At 40.9% G+C, this 13905-nt stretch overlaps 1 long non-coding RNA gene across 1 annotated transcript in view; it reads right to left on the minus strand.

Moving 5' to 3' along the window:
* Positions 1 to 7558: 7558 nt before the first annotated feature.
* Positions 7559 to 13905, minus strand: part of LOC123607967 — a 43023-nt gene continuing 36676 nt past the window's right edge. Inside the window, exon 3 of the long non-coding RNA XR_006717014.1 lies at positions 7559 to 13068. This is a non-coding gene — a long non-coding RNA (uncharacterized LOC123607967). The remainder of the gene's footprint in view (positions 13069 to 13905) is intronic.

Consider the following 13905-nt stretch of genomic DNA (forward strand, 5'->3'; position numbering starts at 1 on the left):
GCCCAGTTATCTGTTTTTATTCTGTAAATTCTCCACAGTGCCCCAGGCCGGAACTCCAAATCTACTGTTCCCATCAAATCAATTTCCCCACAGAATGAAGAATGCTGTAAATACTATGCTTAAAATTCATTGTTATCTGTGAAGAACCCAACTCAACAGGAATCATTGAGATTAAGAGGGTCTATGCAGTGAAGGTGGATAGAATGTGTAGAAAAAAAGAGATCTACACACTGATTATTTTCTAATAAAACTGTTCCTTCTATCAGAAAGTGGAGGGAATTAATATAAACAGACAGATTTGTTTAAACCCAATCTCACTACCATTCTGTAGGTTGCTTTAACCCTGTTCTGACATCACTTATTAAACAAATGATGGTATTTTCACAGATATGAAACCACTGAGCTAAAGTTATCCATTCCTACAGGATGGTCCTGCATTTCATTTTACTGTACAAAGGCTGAGAAAATTATATGGCTATTGAACATGTTCACAGATTGTACGAGCTTGGAATTCCATCCAACAAAATGACTATTTGTCAGAAAGCGCACCAGAGTTTTTAAAACATGAAAACAGAAAACGAAAACAGTAACAGCAAGACTTTGTGGTATGGCTGATACGTGACAGGGCCTTTACATGTCCTTTATATTTCCAGTTCTTCCAACAACCCTACAAAGTACTATTAATATTCCCATGTTACAGACAGGAGACCTGAAACTCATAGAAATGATCCAAGTTTACATAAAGTCTCATCCATAGTTAAAGAAAGTGTAGAACCAAGGTTTAAGCTGTATTTGTCTAACTCCTAAGTCCCGTGTACTTTGTATCACGGTGCTGTGTCCCATATTACCATTAGTTGTCAACCAGAAATTCAAAGATGCTAGCTCTCATAAATAAAATGTCAAATCCATAATTAAGGGACGTAAGATTATTCCAAATGTATTTATGTGCATGCTTCCCTAATCAACTTCCTTGACTGAATTCCAAATTAATGGACTTATTTTATTCCAACCTTAACCCTAATCCTAACCCTAACTGCTTTCTCCCACAGACCAAATGCCTTCCTTGCCAGCATGGCTGTTTGGTTGCTTATCCAGGACAGTCCCGCACCCCCTGGCCTATAAAAATCTCCTCCAGTTGGAACCTTCTCCCTGATACCCTTGGTCTGAAGGGAGACCCCTCCCTCGCCTCCGCTCTCCCATAGCACCTAGCCCTTACTTCTATCAAGCTTCACTTCTCTGTGAATGACAGACTTTCGTCTAATCCTGTCCTCATCCTTCCTGCTCCCTTCACAGTGGCAGAACAGTGCTCTAAGAGTGGTGCTCAATCAACGTTGGCCGAGTAACTGAATCGATTTTTAATTAGCACGTGGAAGGGGTTAAGGAAGAAGGTCCTTTTCCTTAGCCAGGCTCCATTCAGTGACGATTTCAGTCATCAGAAAGACGTATAGAATACAGGTAATTACAAAATTTTTTTTTTATGTTTTATTTTATATTTGAGAGAGTGAGAGATGGAGTGCAAGCGGAGGGAGGGGCAGAGAGAGAGGGAGACACAGAATCCGAAGCAGGCTCCAGCCTCCGAGCTGTCAGCACAGAGCCCGACGCAGGGTACAAACTCAGAAGCAGTAAGATCATCACCTGAGTCAAAGTCAGAGGCTTAAGTGACTGAGCCACCCAGGCACTCCTAGAAAAAAGGTAATCTTAAACAGCACATTTTCCAGTGAGGATACAATTCTCCACACTTAAAATCTCTCACAAGACTCCAATAAGGAAGTGATTTTGAGGGAAGATAATCAGTGATCTCCAAAAGTTTTGATTGTGTACTCCTATCATGAAAAAGGTTTTGTTTTTTTTTTTAAGTTTGCTTATGTATGTTGAGATAGACAGAGCATGTGAGTAGGGGAGGAGAAGAGAGAGCGGGAGGGAGAGAGAATCCCTAGCAAGCTCCACACTGTCAGCACAGAGCCTAACGCGGGGCTCAAACCCACAAACCATGATAATATGACCTGAGCCGAAATCAAGAGTTGGACACTTAATTGACTGAGCCACCCAGATGCCTCATGATAAAGGTATTTTAAAAAAACTTAAAAAAATACATACCTTGTATTTTGTGTGTAAATATAACACAGAATTTTATTTTACCTCAATATACATATATTTATGTATTTATAAAACATGTATATATCCTACTGTGTTAATATAATATATAAGATATACACAGAAAATATAACTTTCAATGAATAAATGATAATAACATTTTAATATTTTCTTTTTGCACCCCAATAAATAGTCTGGCACGAGAAAAGACTAATCTTGGCTGAGCAGCTATATTTTCTGGTAGAAGAAAGGAAATCATGTTTTTCTTCTCCTAGGCTATTCCCCAACATTGGCTACTTCCTCTCTTTATTCAGATTCTCTTACAAGACCACCAACATACTTCAAACATCAGTGAAATAAAACAGGAGGAAGGTTTAGGGCTCTGGATTCTCAGTCTGGAAATGTCACGATTTAATCTCAGAGATTTGCTGTGAAGTTGTAAGCATGACAGTGTGAAACCCAACAGATTACTCTTGAATTCCTTGTTTGTTTTCATTGTGACCAAACTCTCATAAAATTTATTTTCTTTTAGCTTCAAAACTCAAAGGATGTGTGGACACATGACTTAAATGTAGAAAAACATCACCAAAACAATATTAAGAAGTAATTACTTTTATATTGTTTTCATTAAATAAAAACCCCTCATATTCAGATAATCACATAGTATAGTTTTTATCTCTTTTAAAGAAAAAAGTCAATAAATATTAAAAGGGTTTGGAAATGATACGTGCAGTGCCCACCACATTAAAACCATTTTAATTGTTTTTAAACACACACACACACACACACACACACACACACACACAGGAAAAAATATCAGATAGATATTCTCCAAAAAAATGAACAAGCTATATCCCAAAATGGTGAAAATAAGTTTAATTTTCTTTTCTTCTTTAGGCATTTCTGTGACTTTTCAAACACCCTTTAGTGGCCACGTATTTTTTTTGGAAGAGTATAAATATAACCAATTGTAAATAATTTACATAGATTTCTATATTTTAATAGAATGAGAATCCTATTCTTCTAATAGAACATTTTAACTCCTTTTGGAGTTACTAGCATTCGGAAGAAAAGTGCCTATTATTTCCATGTTTTAGAATTTATTTTAACTTCAGTACAATTTTTAATGTTACTTTGGTTTCACATAAGAAAGTTGCACTTTTAATAATCAAAACAGTATGGTACTGGCACAAAAATAGACACATAGATCAAGAATAGAATAGAGAGCCCAGAAATAAACCCACACTTTTATGGTCAATTAATCTATGACAAAGGAGGCAAGAACATACAATGGGGAAAACAACAGTCTCTTCAATAAATAGTGCTGGGAAAACTGGACAGCTACGTGCAAAAGAATGAAACTGGATGACTTTATTATGCCACATATAAAAATAAACTCAAAGTGAATTAAAGGCCTAAATGTGAGAGCTTGAAACCATACCCCCAAAAGAAAACTTAGGCAGTAATCTCTTGGACATTGGTCTTAGCAACATATTTATGAATGTATCTCCTCAGGCTAAGGAAACAAAAGCAAAAATAAACTATTGGGACTACACCCAAAAAAGCTTCTGCACAGCAAAGGAAACCATCAACAAAATGAGAAGGCAACTTACTGAGTGGGAGAAGATAATCTGTAAATGACATATCTGATTAAGGGTTAGTATCCAAAATATATAAAGAACTTACACAACTCAATGCCAAAACAAAAACAAGAATAGCCAAACTGATCTGATCAAAAAAGGGCAGACAACCTAGATATTCTTCCATAGATGGCCAACAGTTACATGAAAAGATGTTCCACATTGCTAACCATTAGGGAAGTGCAAATAAAACCACAGTGTGATATCACCTCACACCTAATGCAATGGCTAGTACCAAAAAGACAAGGAATAACAAGTATTGGTGAGGATGTGGAGAAAAAGGAACCTCTTTCACTGTTGGTAGGAATATAAATGGGTGCAGTCACTGTGGAAAACAATTATGGAGTTTCCTCAAAATATTAAACATAGAAATACCATGTATCCAATAATCCCACTACCAGTTATTTACCCAAAGAAAACAAAATACTAATTTGAAAAGATATCTGCATCCCTGTGTTTATTGCAGCATTATTTACAATAGCCAAGATATGGAAGCCACCCAAGTGTCCATCAATAGATGAATGGATAAAGAAGATGTGATACACACACACACACACACACACACACACACACACACACACAGTGGAATATTACTCTGCCATAAAAAGGATGAGATCTTGTCATTTGCAACCATATGGATGGACCTACAGGGTATAATGCTAAGTGAAATAAGTCAGAGAGATCAAGACAAATACCATATGATTTCACTTCTATGTGGAATCTAAAAACAAAACAAAGAAACAAAACAAACAGACTCTTAAAAAGAACAAACTGATGATTGCCAGAGGGGAGGTGGCGGGGGGTGGGGGATGGGGATGGGCGAAACAGATAAAGGGAATTAAGAGGTAGCAACTTCCAGTTATAAAATAAATAAGTCACAGAGATGAAATGTACAGCATAGGGAATATAGTCAATGGTATTGGAATAGCATATGGTGACTTATGTAGTTACACTTACGGTGAGCATAGCATAATGTATGGAGTTGTTGAATCACTATGTTGTATACCTTAAACCAATGTTACACTGTATGTCAACTACTCTTCAATAAAAAAAGGAAAATGGCACTATCCACAATAGCCAAAGTATGGAAAGGGCCCAAATGTCCGCTGATGGATGAATGGATAAAGAAGATGTGGTATACATATATATGTAATGGAGTATTACTGGGCAATCAAAAAGAATGAAATCTTGCCATTTGCAACTACATGGATGGAACTAGAGGATATTATGCTAAGTGAAATAGTCAGAGAAAGACAAATATCATATGACTTCACTCATATGAGGACTTTAAGACACAGAACAGATGAACACAAGGGAAGGGAAGCAAGAAATAATATAAAAACAGGGAGGGGGACATAAGAAACTGTTAATATGGAGAACAAACAGAGGGTTATTGAAGGGCTTGTGGGAGGGGGGATGGGCTAAATGGGTAAGGGGCATTAAGGAATCTACCCATGAAATCATTGTTGCACTATATGCTAAGTAACTTGGATGTAAATTAAAAAATAAAATAAAAAAGAAAAATGACATTTTAAATCAAATGCTTCATAACAGAGACCCAGTTATCCAGATTACAGATACATTTTAGATTGAGGATACAGAGAGAGGCAGCGAATGGGTCCAAAGGAACTTGTAAATTAATGGAATCAAGGCAGAAGGGGAGAGTAAATTAGGAGGTAGGTCTGTCTGGAGAAGATTAAGATTATGGAGAGCCCGTGCAATCTAAACATGTGACAGTTCTTGTAAGGAAACCCATCATCATCTAAATAAATAATATGGAAAATAAATAAATAATATAGAATCCTAGTTTCTGCAATTATTTTCTGGCAGAGTCTCAATTTTGCTCAGGTGTTCACCTTTCCATGTGCCCAAGTGGGTCTAACCTATATATGATGGTCTCATTCCCCTTGTCATTGACTCTTTTAGTCAATTCCTGCCATTGAGATGTCAAGAATTCTGCTGGGGGCATTCTGGATAGATTCTTCCCTCCTTATCAAAGCTGAATAAGGGGCATCTGGGTGGCTTAGCTGGTTGAGCATCCAACTCTTGATTTTCTCAGGTCATGATCCCAGGGTTGTGGGATCGAGTCCCACATTAGGCTCCGAGCTCTTCCCTCTGCCCCTCTCCCCCATTTGTGCTCTCTCTCTAAAATTAAAAAAAAAAAAAGTTAAAGCTGAATAAGAAATTTAAACCAACTATTGAAAGGCACAAGAGAACAACTAAGGCAGACAGAACTTGATTGGCCAGAATCCTGGAGAGAGAGGGAGAGAGATACTGAAAGAAACCTCATGTTTGTCTCTATTTCCACCTAGTATGGGATGGAGAATAGAGATAGGCAAAAAAGTGGGCTGGGGATAGGGACAATTTTTCTGGGATGGAAAATGGCAGGGCTTGGCGTTCCCAAAGGGGATGGACAGATAGAGTTTGAAGTGTGGGGCCTAGAAAGATTGAAGGGCTCTGGCACCATTGAGACTCCAGAGGACTCTACCATGAGAGCAAGAGAAAACCATAAAAAAATCAAGTCTGGGGCGCCTGGGTGGCTCAGTCAGTTAAGCATCTGACTTCGGCTCAGGTCATGATCTCATGGTTCATGGGTTTGAGCCCTGCATCAGGCTCTGTGCTGACAGCTCAGAGCCTGGAGCCTGCTTCAGATTCTGTGTCTCCCTCTCTCTCTGCCCCTCTCCTGCTCATGATCTGTCTCTCAAAAATAAATAAATGTTAAAAAAAAAAAAAAAAGATCAAGTCTAACAAAGCCTAAGACTCGTGCTCAACCAGATCAAGTCTGTCTGCATAAAGCCTGTCTGTCTACCAGAAAAGAATTAAATCTTCTTTGGGTAGAAATGCCATTAGTCAGAGCTTTACAATTTCTCATACACAATGTCTGACATTCAATAAAAAAAATCTACCAGTAAAAAAAATAAAAATCTACCAGGATATGAATAAATAGGATCAAATGATGGAAACCAAAAGAAGAAAGAGATAATATACACAGACCTAAGGGTGATGATTGCCAGAGGGGAGGTGGTGGGGGGGTGGGGGAGAATAGGTGAATAGCTAACAAATTATTGGAGTTATCCGACAAGAAATTAAAGGTAACTCTCGTTAACATGCTTAAGAAAAAAGAAGAGGGGCGCCTGGGTGGCTCAGTCAGTTGAGTGTCTGCTTTCAGCTCAGGTCACGATCTCATAGCTTGTGAGTTCGAGCCCCGTGTTAGGCTCTGTGCTGACAGCTTGGAGCGTGGAGCCTGTTTCAGATTCTGTGTCTCTCTCTCTCTCTCCACCCCTCCCCTGCTCATGCTCTGTCTCTCTCTCCCTCAAGAATAAATATACATTAAAAGAAAGAAAGAAAGAAAATAGAAGAAAAGTATTCGATTTCATTAGGAAAACCACAGGAATCTTGGAGGGGTTGGGAGGCACTGGTAATGATCTATATCTTGGTCTGTGTGGTGATTAATTTTAGTCAGTTCTTTTAGTCATCAGGTCATCAAGCTAGACATCAAGCTAAACATTTAAGATTTGCATATGGGGGGCACCTGGGTGGCTCAGTTGGTTAAGTGTCCGACTTCAGCTCAGGTCATGATCTCATAGCTCGTGGGTTTAAGCCCTGCATTGGGCTCTGTGCTGACAGCTCAGACCCTGGAACCTGCTTCGGATTGTGTGTCTTCTTCTCTCTCTGTCCTTCCCCCACCTTTCACTCTGTCTCAAAAATAAACATTAAAAAACCCATAAAATATGTGTTTATTGACTACGTTATTAGTAAGGCTTCTGGTCTATAGTAGACTATTAGCAGTTAACTTTTTAGGGAGTCAAAAGTTATAGGCGGATTTCTGACTGTGTGGGGGGTTGTTGCCACTAACCCCCATGTTGTGCAAGGGTCAACTATATATCCAAGTGCAAAGCATGGTAGTGTTAGGGTAATAGGAATACGGAATTTTTTGGTTGTTTCTTTTCTCTGTATAGCAAGTAGAATTATATTAGTTGTATTAGTGGAAAAATTTCAAATTAAATTAATTAAAAATAATATGATTTGGATATATTGTGTATTCCTGGAAAGATGAAACTAAGGGCCACAGAACTGAAACAAAGTTATGTGTATTCTGAACACTTCATATAAATCTCTATCAGCTGCCTAAATCCTATGCTATAAATTCACCTTTTATTAATTTCAGTGACACCCCATTTAGATAATCAGCTTAAATCTCTGGAATGTGGTCAGGAAACAGATAAAAGTAAAAAGTAAAATTTCTTACAAGCAAAATGACTGTCAATGCCCCTATGCGTTATTCACAGGTACTTACTGAGAGCCAGGTAGGCTCATTGTTGCCATAATTCGAACAAGCTAGAATTTCTAGTCCAGGAAACTGAAAAGTGGATGGGGCTGCAGAAAGTGACATCTGCCAGCCTGACAGTAAAGTCCAGAGGTAGAAAAAACAACCCCAAAGCAGACCAAAATATATTGAAAACGATTTAATACTGGGTTCCGAGCATAACTATATTCCAGCATTTTCTATGGCAGTTGGCTCTAATAATGACTAGAGCTCTCAATGGCAACACACTTACCCTACTTGGGAGGCTATCTAGTCAGAGAAGCATGTGGAATGCACATTTTGGAAAGGATTCCACTTAATATGGTTTCTTTTTAAAATATATTTTTGGTTGTTTTGCCTGAACACACACGTGTGCACTCTGCACGCACACACACGTATCCCTGTAAGGAACTGCTCACTGTTCCTTAACAGGCAGTAAATGAGGAGATCTACTCAAGCTTTTCTGGAAAAAAAAAAAAAAAAAAAGTGACAATTTATCAAAGCAACTCGCTCCTCAAATTTCCCTCATTTTGCTGTGTTACTAAATGAAGCACTAAGAAAACATTTTTCAATCTCAAGGCTTGTCTCCTGTTCCATACTCGCCTCCACCCACCCCTTCTTGCCTCTACCCTCCGTCCCCCCACTTGCTTATCGCAGCCGCGAGCTGCACCAGTCTGGGGGGGTGGGAATTAACGCGGAGATATGTAAATGTCAGTTGCTATTAGAGCCAACGAGAAACTCTTCCGCCAGGGTCTCGGCAGCACTGCGGGCCGGGCCGTGGGAGCTGCGTTCCACCGGAGCGGGGCTGCCTGTGGCTCGCAACAGTCAGGGCTGTCTGGAAAGTTTTCAGGTTGTTTGCTTTCGTGGATTCGCTCCAAGTGAGGCACATGTTTTTCAAAAATGAATGCCAAAGATAACAAAAAAACGCAAAGGAGAGGAGAAAGGGAGGATTATCCAGAATATACGAGTGAACCAGGATAAGGCTTAGCACACGACACAACGGTTCAAGGGCACTTGGCTCCCCACCACATTTAGAACGGCCCACAGAGTCCGAGGTTAAAAACAATGTACATAATGACTTGAAAGACAGTTATTTGGGCCCCTGGATGTGTTTTACATCTTCGTCATATTGCTTGGGGCAGAGGTCACTGAATTATTCTGTTATTTCAGCTGTTTACAGCTATATTGGAGTGGTCTTTGTTGACAATTTTGCTTCCAAGTAATTTTCTAAAAACATCCTAATTACTGTTCCCTGTCATTAGCTACTGTAATTTGTTTTCAGGGCTGATGGTCAGCACTGTGACTGCATTTAGAACACCGAATGGGTTTGCATGATCATTCCGTGCGTGTCCCTGTTAAACCTAGTGCTGTTTCTTCAAACCACTTCAGGTTTTTGGGTTTTTGTTTTTCAAGTATGCCATTTACATCTTTAAAGAAGAAAATGGAAGATGATTCTTTTTGTGTCATTATACTTTAGTGTTTCCATAGGACTTTCATTTCTAAAGGCATTACAATCATTTATTAATTACCCAGCCCTGTGCCCTTAAGCTCTCAGCCATTTGGAGTCTCTCTGATTTCTAGATAAGCCACAGAGGCTAGGGAAGGGCACTTGGCTGGGGAGAGGTTCCTCCCTTCCTGTTAGGATTCCCACCCTTTTTCCAGGCCACCCCACCCAAGTGGGATCTGCACAGGCTGGCTTCATTGCTGTATTTGAAGTTTCGTGTTTGATGTTCCCTGAATGTGTGTATAAAATACATACCAAAGGAACCTATAGATTATTTTTGGGTTATCTGATGTTTCGGATTTTCCCTGTTACTATTCATTTCTGTTCATTCATTTACCCCTTCATGGAACCCTGTGTTGGGCTCCCCCTCTACGTCAGTCAGTGAACCGGGCTCTGAGGAGAGGAGAGCCACAGTCTCACCATGCAGTTAAGAATAGGGCTGAAGATACTGTTAGACGAGGTGCGTGATGGCATCTGATGAAAATGCCATGGGAGGGGGGAGTGTGCAAAAGAGACGGAGATAAATAACATTATTCCAGGGAGATAAACCAACATGGAAAATGGGAATTCAGGGAGCAACAGGTCACTTAGTTGCCCTACCTGGAGGGTTTATTGTGAGGACTAATGGTAAATGAGGCTGGGGATCGTGGTTTAGAGGAAGATTTCGGATGGTGCTGAACTGCCTGCTGGGTGAACCTCTCCAGCCAACGCAAAGTCTCCCCAACCGGACTGTAAGTGATCACTAGTAGCCAGAAAGACAGAGAAAGCAAGGGGCATAATTGCATTCACTATATGGCGGAAAAATTCACAGAGAGATTAATTAATTGTATGGCTGAAAGACCAGTAGGCAAACGACCAGGTGATCTAAAACAAGGCCAAGAAAATGGGCTTTAGGAAGGAAAACGGGTAATTATGCAACAGATTAATTATACTGAAGAATGTCGAAAGCGACCAGATTGTGGGAAGTTTTCTGATTTTACAGCAATAGAAAATCATACCTGAAACCACACGGGCTTCACACACTCATGCATTCATTTATTTGTAGGTGATAATACAGGGTTTCATATTCTGTGAATTTCCGATCTTATTTACTTACAGAGTCCTCTGTCTCTACTCCCTTCTGACTTTCTGTCTCCACCCTGTAGTCAATACCAGACTCATGCCAAGCTTCATTTCATGCCAACTTCCACAGGAAATCCAGTCGTATCAACAATCCTATGATTTCTGCAGTTTACAGATACATACGGGATGTTGGGGAGTGTGGGTCACATCACAAGCCTCTATCATGTCCCTCTCCTCAGCATCACCCTGCTTGTAAAGCCTCCCTCTGACTCACAAGGCTCCCTTTCATGACAAGTGACCCTCGCCTCCTACTCTCAGTCTGTGGACACCGAAGATCTGGCCCCGATCCACAATTGGATGTGTATAATGATCCAAAAATACAAAAATAAAGTAGTAGAAACGACCATTTATTGGGCATTGACTATGGGCCAGGTCCTAAACTGAGAGCTTACCCGCATGGCGTCATCTGACCGTCCAGCCCCATGGTGGGTATTATTAAGCCATGTCACAGATAAGGAAAAAGAAACACAGAGACGTTAAGTGATGTGTCCACACGAATCCGAATGTTAAGAAGCAGATCAGTTGGCTGCCAAAGCATGGCATCTTAACAAAGTATCATTCGAGTTGTCTTCCAGACCCAATGCGAAAGACATATTGTTCTAGGCATCCCCTGGATAATAACGAAAGAGACCACAGCACGATTTTAAACACAGGAACACAGAGGACTTAATCTGACTGCTTCTAGACGGCTTGTCTTTGAGACATTGAAAGCATTTGTTATTGTCCTGAGTGTAGCAGGTGAGGCTGTCCGGGATCAGTGCGTTTACGGCAGCATGCGGTTCTCACATGGGTTTTTGCTAAATGCCACACCTCTGCTCCCCAATTATGGGTTGAATTTTGTACCCCTGAGATTCATATGTTGGAGTCCTAACACCCAGTACCTTAGAATGTGACCTTATTCGAAGACAGGGTCTTTCCAGAGGCAATCAAGTTAAAATGAGCTCATTAGGATGGGCCCTAACCCAGTATGACTGGTGTCCTTGCAAAAGGGGGAAACTTGGACCCAGGAACACTCAGAGAGGGAAAACCTAGGGAGGAGATTGCTATCGACGAGCTAAGAAGAGAGACCAGCTCCAGATTCTCCACCAGCCTTGGAAGGAACCGACCCCACTGACACTTTGATTTCGAACTTCCCAGCCTCCAGAACCATCAGACAATAAATTTCTGTTATTCGAGCCACCCGTTCTGTGATACTTTGTCACCGCAGCCCTAGCAAATGGAAATACCCCCCATTCCATACTGCCCCAGTTGGAATTCTCTCTCCTTTCCTCAGGTTCATCAACACCAAAAAGAACCAACAGAACTAAGTGTTCCAGGACTTAGAACCAACAGAACTAAGCTGCTACATTTTGAACAAGGTACCAGATAGTGAGCCTGTCCCAAAAGAGTTCCCTTTGATTTGATCCGCTCGACTGATTGAGTATATAAGAACAAACATTTGAATATTACTTCCTCTGGGTTAAAAAAAAGAAGGAGTTCTTTAGGGTCCGTAGCAACTTCAGGGTAGCAGGCGCTGACCCTGATCATAGAGGGACTCTTCTGGAAGACTGCTGGGGAGTGCCGGTAGTATTCCAAACAGATCTTAAAACAAGTATATGCAGCTTCTTGTTTAAGATGTGTAAATAAACTGTCAGCCAAGTCAGCAGCCCCTTGTCTGTTCCTTTTCTTTTTTTTTTAAGTAATTTTCAAGACAAGCTCAAACATAACTCTCACAGTTGGTTACTAGAGGAGTTAATGGCTTTAAGCTCAAAAGGAATGACTTTTTTGAATTATCCATTTGACAAAAGTCTCCCTAAGGCAACACTTTTACCCCCTGCCCGCTCCCCTAGTTGAAGTTAGCAACCATGTATTAATTAACTGAAGCCAATCTCAGGAAACACTAAACCTCTGTCTTTTCTTTTTAAGAATACAGAGTTTACATTAGAAAACAAGTAATTCTAAATTACCTGAGAGCTTCTTGTTATGTGAACGGAAAGGTTTCCTGGTAAATGTTTTCCACAAACCACCTGAATTAAGGGGCTCTCATTTCAGTAGGACTGATGCTCTAGGAAGGCAGTCAGTTGCCTACGTGAGATGATTAGAGAGTTAAAAAGAATGTGTTTCTCTCCAAAACATTTCCTTCGCTGGCTTGTTGCAAATGTCTGAATTTCACAACGCATACATCAGCTTTAGAGTTCGTCATGGCTTTTGCTTCTGCATCAAAATGTACCCCTGAAAGAAGTAACTTCCGGTTCCTACCTGAACTCAGCCGTGTGGCGGGGTCCAGCGGAGACCGGCCACGAGGGCCACACCAGGCCCTGGACACGAGGCAAAGTTTCGCAGGAAGCACTGGGGCAACGGGTAGCAGAGGGTCACTCCCTTGGCAGTGTCTGAAGATAAGGTTGGCTTTCCAGAGCTTCTTCCTGTTGGGAGTCAAATACACACAGTTGATGGTTTGGTGGTACTATCTGGGTAAGAAGTCCACTGTTGCATGAACATGTAACTTTTTTTTTTTTTTTTTAAGACATATAGACAGAGTAGGGGAGGGGCAGAGAGAGAGGGAGACACAGAATCTGAAGCAGGCTCCGGGCTCCGAGCTGTCAGCCCAGAGCCCAATGCGGGGCTCGAACCCACGAACTGCGGGATCATGATCTAGGCCTAAGTTGGATGCTCAACCGACTGAGCCACTCAGGCGCCCCATGAACAGGTAACATTTTAAGTTGCTTGCACATTAGTAAGAATAAGGCTTTTGTGTCTAATGTTCTATGTGATCAAAATGATGCCAGCTGGATAAGAGGACTGTTCCCCAGAGGAGGCTGGGGGAAGGAGGGAGTGTTGGGAGGGGGAGGGGTGGAGACACCAAAAAAGGGTAACAGAAGAAACTAAAGACAAACATCTAGCCTCTAGAAATGTGAAAAAATAAACTGCTATTCTTTAAACCATCCAGGTTGTGGGACTTTGTTACAGCAGTCCTAGCGAACTGATGTATTTGCCTTGGTTTTAGTCTCTTTATTTGTGTGAAGTTCTATACAAGATTGGAAATGCCTTTTGCCAAATACTTTGCTTCTTTCTGGGGTGAGCTACAACAATACATTCAGCCCACATCTGGGGTGCCTGGGTGGCTCAGTCGGCTGAGTGTCGACTTCGGCTCAGGTCATGATCTCACAGTTCGTGGTTTCGAGCTCCAAGTTGGGCCATTGCTGACAGCTCAGAGCCTGGAGCCTGCTTTGGATTCTGTGTCTCCTTCTCTCTCTGCCCCT

Source organism: Leopardus geoffroyi, chromosome B2 (assembly GCF_018350155.1).
Source record: "Leopardus geoffroyi isolate Oge1 chromosome B2, O.geoffroyi_Oge1_pat1.0, whole genome shotgun sequence".
NCBI lineage: Eukaryota > Metazoa > Chordata > Mammalia > Carnivora > Felidae > Leopardus > Leopardus geoffroyi.